This window comes from Sorghum bicolor, chromosome 4 (genome assembly GCF_000003195.3).
Source record: "Sorghum bicolor cultivar BTx623 chromosome 4, Sorghum_bicolor_NCBIv3, whole genome shotgun sequence".
In the NCBI taxonomy this organism is placed as follows: Eukaryota; Viridiplantae; Streptophyta; class Magnoliopsida; order Poales; family Poaceae; genus Sorghum; species Sorghum bicolor.
This window is the reverse complement of record NC_012873.2, coordinates 54,248,334-54,255,166: the sequence shown is the minus strand read 5'-3', so window position 1 is coordinate 54,255,166 and position 6,833 is coordinate 54,248,334. Positions and strand designations below refer to the sequence as shown.

The 6,833-nt window shown below is 41.7% G+C and overlaps 1 non-coding gene across 1 annotated transcript; it reads left to right on the top strand.

The window, feature by feature from the left end:
- TRNAL-CAG lies at positions 5,391-5,471 on the top strand. The gene has a single exon. It is a non-coding gene; the product is annotated as a tRNA-Leu (tRNA).

Genomic DNA, 6,833 nt, shown 5'->3' with positions numbered 1-6,833 from the left:
TTGCGCATTCCATTCCATCTCCTCCAATGTTGATGCAACACATGCACCAACCAATCACCAAATGATATGATCCACTTCATATCATCACATGACCGTATTGGTTCATCGATCTTGACCTCACTTGCTCTTCACCGTTGCCTCGGTCCATCGGTGCCAAGTCTTGCTCAAGCTTCACCATCACACGCGGTCTCTCGCTTCAAAGCCCCCGACTTGCCCTTCACTCTTGCAACCGGTCCATCAAGCCAAGCCTCATCTTGATCTTCTCCACCTTGGTCACATGACTCCATGTCATGTCTCATGTGCAATGAGCTCCTCCATCATCACATCATCATCTGTGGACTAATCTCCTGTGTATCTCACATAAACACTATTAGTCCACCTAAGTTGTCACTCAATTACCAAAACCAAACAAGGACCTTTCAGGGATAGCAGCCTCTGTGTATGCTTTGACGACATTGTGCACCTGGTTTGGGGTCCATATCTTCCTCTAAAATCGATTATCATTTCTTGCTTTCCACAAGAACCACAAGGTAATAAAAATTTTGCTTAAAAGATCATCAGGAGTAGAATCATCAATAAAGGAGGTTAAGATTTCTTGTACTCCATCGTCTTCAATAGGAAGAGTATCTACTATCAGAGGAGGGCTAGAGGAAAACCAAACAGCTTTAGGCAAGCGACAGTGGAAAAAGAGATGGGCATCATTTTCTATTTGACCACAACTGTTGCAGTTTTGGTTAATGTTAATATTTTTTGTGTACCTTGCTACTCTGTCTCCTGTAGCCAAGGCCCTTCTCATCAGTCTCCAGGCAAAGGTTTTGATGAGAGGTGGCATCTTGGGCGCCTTCCAGACCTTCTGGAGGATTGATATAGCTTGAGGTGAAATGCTCCTAGATCCTGCATCTGGCAGCTGAATGATATTTTGATTATACAGGTACTTGTATATTTCTTTGGTAGTGCAAACTCCATTTTTAGATGGTTTCCATCTTAAAATGTCATCCTCCGGATTATTATGGTTAGTTGGGACAATTCTTATCTGAGATATTTCATTAGTTAACTGATTATCAAAAACTGATTGAATGTAAGGTTGATGCCAAATTTTAGATTGGGGATGAAATAAATCAGCAACTGTTGCTGGCATGGGGGTTTGAGTGACAGGCAAATTAACATGACTGTAGATATCATACCAGTTAGGGCACCAGGATGAAGACCAGATAGAGCTATTACCTCTATGGATCTGCAGAATTGAGTTGCTAGCCAGCTCATCTTTAACCTGCAAAACAGAGGACCAAAAAACAGATCTGGGACCAGAAGATCCTGCATTCCAGAAAGAGGTATTGTGGAAGTATTTGGCTTTAAGGATATCTGAAAGGAAATTGTCCTTTCTAACAGCTATGTTCCAAGCAGCCTGCATAATAAGACTCTTATTAATAGTGGGGAGGTCTCTAATCCCCAAACATCCATTCTCTTTTGGCTGACACATGTCTTCCCAAGATTTGAATGCAATAGGGTTAGTAGCATTTTCTTCCTGGACCCCAGCCCACCAGAATTTTCTGATGATAGCAGTGAGCTGTGTAAGAAAAGTTTTGGAGAAAAGCACAGTAGACATATAATAAATAGGAATAGAAGCTAGAACAGATTTAATATAAGTGAGGCAACCTGCATGGTTGAGAGTATTAGCTTTGACAGTGGTTAGCTTGCCTCTAAACTTAGACTTGATGAAATTGTAAGCTTTATTCCTATCATTGTGAGAGAACAAAATAGGATGGCCTAGGTGCATGGTATTTGGAACAAGATCAGGAACAGGAAAGATGGCCCTAATGCAGTCTCTAATGTTCTGGGGCACCTTTTTACTAAAAAGAATAGAAGATTTTTGCAGATTTGGAGTTTGCCTAGAGATATTACAGAAATTGTTTAAAACATTTTTAATTATATTGGCCTCATGGGGAGATGCTTGCCCACAAATGATAAGGTCATCAGGAAACATAAGAGAGTGGATAGGGGGGCAGTTGGGGCCTAAGGATATACCTGCTAGTTGATTGCTTTGAAGTTGTTGCTGAAGACTCTTGGACAGTTCATTGATGTCTACAACAAACAAATAGGATGAGAGAGGACATCACTGTCTGATGCCACAAGCTGGTTTGAAGAAATCAGTAGGCTGTCCATTGACTAGAACAGAGAATGTATTAGTAGAGATGCAAGAGTAAATAAGGGAAAAAAAGTGATCAGAGAGACCCAACCTTTTCAAAGCAGTGGCAATAAAGTTCCAATTGATGCGGTCAAAAGCCTTAGCTAGATCAATTTTAAGGATAAAAGCCCTATGGTTCCAATTGTTAAGATTAAAGGAGTGAATGATTTCTTGAGAAGCTATAATGTTTGTAGTGATATGTCTGTTATGAACAAAAGCAGTTTGACTAGCATGGATACTACCAGGAAGATGGGGCTTAAGCCTCTCTGCTAGGGATTTCGCAATAATCTTATAGGAGACATTACAAAGGCTTATAGGTCTAAAGTCTTGCGGAGTCATGGCTTGAGTTTTTTTAGGAATGAGAGCAATGAAGGTTCTATTTATATCAGAATGAAGCATAGCAGAAGAATAAAAATCAGTTACCAATTGTAGTACATCCTGTCGAATCCATAGCCAGGCTGCCTTGTAAAAAGCTGCATTGAAGCCGTCTGGGCCTGGCGACGCATTGCTGCGCATGTTCTTTAGGATGGTGTGTAACTCTTGAAGATTTGGAACTGAGTTGGTGTAATCCTCATAGTCCTGATCAAGTGTTCCTACAGAATCATTGTTAGATAGATGAATAGATAGTTGAGAGTTACCTTGGCCCTCATCTGTTGTATTGAAAAGGTTTGTGAAATAGGAATTGAGAGTGTTAGCTATTTGTTGGTGAGTTATTGAGAAGGTCCCATCAGGATTCTGTAAACTGCTGATTTTATTTTTCCTTGTTCTCTTGGTGATTGATTGATGGAAGTATGCAGTGTTACGGTCCCCTAAATTGGCCCAATTTTTCTTTGCTCTCTGCCTATGAAATTCTTCATTTTTGATTAGAAGTTGTTCATGTTGCATCGCTAGGTGATTCTGGACATCGAAGTCTTGAAGGTGGGGAGGCTTTGATTGTTGAGTTAGAATCTCATTTTCTACCGTCTCCAATTGATCACTGATTCTTGGTTTTGTTTTCCTCCACTTTCTGAGATCCGATGCCAAATATGTTGCCTTTTGGTTGAAAGATCTTGAGGCCGATCTATCCCAACTGCTCCGAGCAACTTCATTAAAATCCTGTTCCAAAAGCCAATAATTTTCAAAACGGAAAGGTTTAGCAGTTTTAGAAATGGAGGATTTTAGCATAGTGAGAATAGGAGCGTGGTCACTCTTAAGCATCGGGAGATGGAAGACTGTAGACGATGGAAAGGCGGAGCACCAGTTTGCATTGCCTAACGAACGATCCAAACGCTGGAAAGTTGGGATCGTATTGAAACGCTTGTTCGTCCACGTGTAAGTCGGACCGCTGTATCCCAAATCGATAAGCCCACACTGCTTAACATAATCACAGAAACGGTTAATACGGGTAAGGTTGGCCCGACAAGGGCCAACCTTTTCATTAGCGTTCATAATCTCATTAAGGTCCCCAGTACATATGACAGGCAGATTACTAGTAGCTACAACAAAGTCATGAACTTTAGCCCAGATAGCATGAGTACTACGGTGATGAGGATCGCCATATATACAGATCAAGGCAAACATCTGATTACTAGAGCTAATAGTGCATAAGGCATATATAGAGTGGTGGTCCTGATCAACTATGTTGAGACTGATGTCAGCACTTGCAAGTAACCAAAGGCCTCCAGATTGGCCTAGTGCTGGAACTACAAACGCATCAGTTAGATTGAAGTGATTTATAAGAGCAGAACGAGTAATAGTAGCATTTCTAGTTTCAGAAATAAAAGTTACCAACGCTTTAGTAGAGGTTAGAAGGCGCCCGAGATGCTGCATTTTAGAACTGCGGAGGTGGCCGCCTGCCCCCCTGCAGTTCCATGCGAGGATGCTCATTTGAAGTGTGGCGCCTTAGAGGCCGGCGCCTGAGCCTGTGTAGTAGAGCCACCAGCTTGAGCTTGAGGATGGGAGCTAGGCATGAGGCCATCTCCCATCCCCCTGAGAGGAACGAACTGAGTAGCAGACGCTTGACTGCGGAGACGAGCCGCTTCCTGAGCGACATCCTGGTAGCGTCCCTGCTCAACACACCGGATGAATTCATCACTTGCTCCCAGTCGGCGTAGAAGCGGGGGAGAAGTGATGACATGAGCAGGATCTAGAGGAGCTGCAGGCAAAAGGCCAGGAGAATGGCAATAAAGATCCGGCGAGGCTGCTCCTTGTACTCCTTGAACGTGACTTGACTGGCCGCCGTGAGGAGACCCCCCAGCAGAGGCGTTGCGAACTCCATTCCCGCCTGAACTCGGTTGGTCCCATCGGGAAGCACCACGACGGCGAGCTCGGTATGAGGATGTAGTGAAAGGAGATCTGCGGGATCTCTCCGAGTCGGATGCGGAGGCGTTAGAGGGAGCTCCAAGACCGGCTCCAGATCCGGCAAACCCTCCAGTCCCAGCTGCTGGCGGAGTCGAGGTAGAGCCAGCAGCCAGAGCCACAGTCGTCGGAGAAGGGAGACGCGGGGCAGGGGATCTGGGCTGATCTGCAACGGCTCCGGAATCCATCCTTCGACGTTGACCAACCCGGTCCTGCTCATCCGGATCGGCGCGGTCAGGAGAAGTCGAGCGTCGGCGACGGTCCCGAGCCGCACGCGTGGAAAGCTGTAGGGCTTCCATCGATGCAGCAAGATCCAAGTCAGTGGAGGACCCCTCGTTGATGGAGGAGTTTGTCTGGTGTGGGGGAGCAGAGGGACCAAGCTGGTGATTTTGGTTGAGGGTACAACTAGTATCATCCCATTTCCTCATCAAATTCTGATTACAAGTGACATCAAATGCAAATGTTATAGTACTATAAAAAGATTTCCAAATATTACACCATGAAAGAAGCTATTTCACTCCCTTTTAAAATCTTAAATACCCCTCCGGTTCACAACACTTGTTTTTTTTTTTGAGTTGAGAGTTAAGCACAATAACTAATGAAGTAAATTGATTACTTTACTCCATGCAGTGGAAATTAGTTAATGATGCAATTAAGGAATGAACTGAAGATTGTAAAACATGTATTTTTTAGCAAGAGGGACTGATACACTCTGGAATTGGCTGCCAGGAGATTGCATCCCCTAATAGAAGGCAAAAAAAACATAGGATTCAGAGCAAACCAACCTATATCTTAAAGAGGATTGTGGCTGTGTAATGTGTCTGCATGATCCAATAAATAGCCTTTATACAAAACAAGCACCCAAAATGTCAAGATGGCCGAGCTGGTCTAAGGCGCCAGTTTCAGGTACTGGTCCGAAAGGGCATGGGTTCAAATCCCATTCTTGACATTAATTTTACTTTTTTGTGTCCTTGGCATTATATTTTTGGCTTCTATTTTTTTTGTCCCGCCGAGGGCAAAGGCTGGTTGGTCATTGTTTCCTAGAAGAGTATCCTGCATGCCTCATCCTTGACATTAATTTTGTTTGCCTCCTACTCTCTCTGTTTTTCAAGGGACTGTCTAGGCCTTGTTTAGTTTCCAAAATATTTTGTAAAATTTTTCATAGTTTCCATTACATTGAATCTTGCGGTACATGCATGGAGCACTAAATATAGATAAAAGAAATAACTAGTTATACAGTTTACATGTAATTTGCGAGACGAATCTTTTGAGCCTAGTTAGTCTATGATTGGACAATATTTATCAAATACAAACGAAAGTGCTACTATTCCTATTTTGCAAAAAATTTTGGAAGTAAACAAGGCCTTAGTTCTCAAATAATGAAAAAACTTTACAATCCAAATCTTTTTGTCATAAATTTTACGAATACAAACTTTACAGGTTGGTGTTTAGACGCATGCTAATTTTTTTGGTTTATAGCAAACAAATGTGAGAGCATGCACGTCACCCAAAAACATTTTACACAATTTTGGGCCTCCTACCTCCTAAAACCCAAAAGTTTACGGGGTATCTTTTTGGTAACTTTATAGGGTGTTGTTTAGTTCCCATATGCAAAAAAGTGACCCAAACCCAAAATATTTTTGCATTTTGGGTGTAACTAAACAGGGCCCAAGTGTCACATTTGGTTTATCCTAAATCAAACATTGCAATCTTTGACCAAACCATTTTTAAAGTCCTTATAGTTTAACAATATATGAATTATATAGTATGATAGTATTTCTTGTAAGAAATCTAAAAAATATAAATCTTATGACATGAAATTATATAACTTGTTTGAAATCAATGATCAAAGATACAATGTTTGACTTAGAACAAACTAAATATGGTACACAGAGAGAGAGATTTTAAAGTGTTTGGTATGGCTAAAAGATCGTTCTTTTTTTTTGCTAGGGACAATGTTACTTTTTGTTTGAATCTACTGTTCACGAGAAAACGGAACATCCTATTAAGGTCTTGTTTAGATGCGAAAAGATTTTGGATTTCGCTACTGTAGCACTTTCGTTTGTTTGTGGCAAATATTGTCCAATTATAGACTAACTAGGATCAAAAGATTCGTCTCGCAATTTACAGGTAAACTGTACAATTAATTTTTATTTTTATCTATATTTAATGCTTTATGCATGTGCCGAAAGATTCGATGTAACGGAAAATTTTGAAAACTTTTTAATTTTGGTCAACTAAACAAGGCCTAAAGTGATCGATACTGCTCCTTTGTCTCCTCCGCATGAGCTACTGGCCTACTGCCACAGCC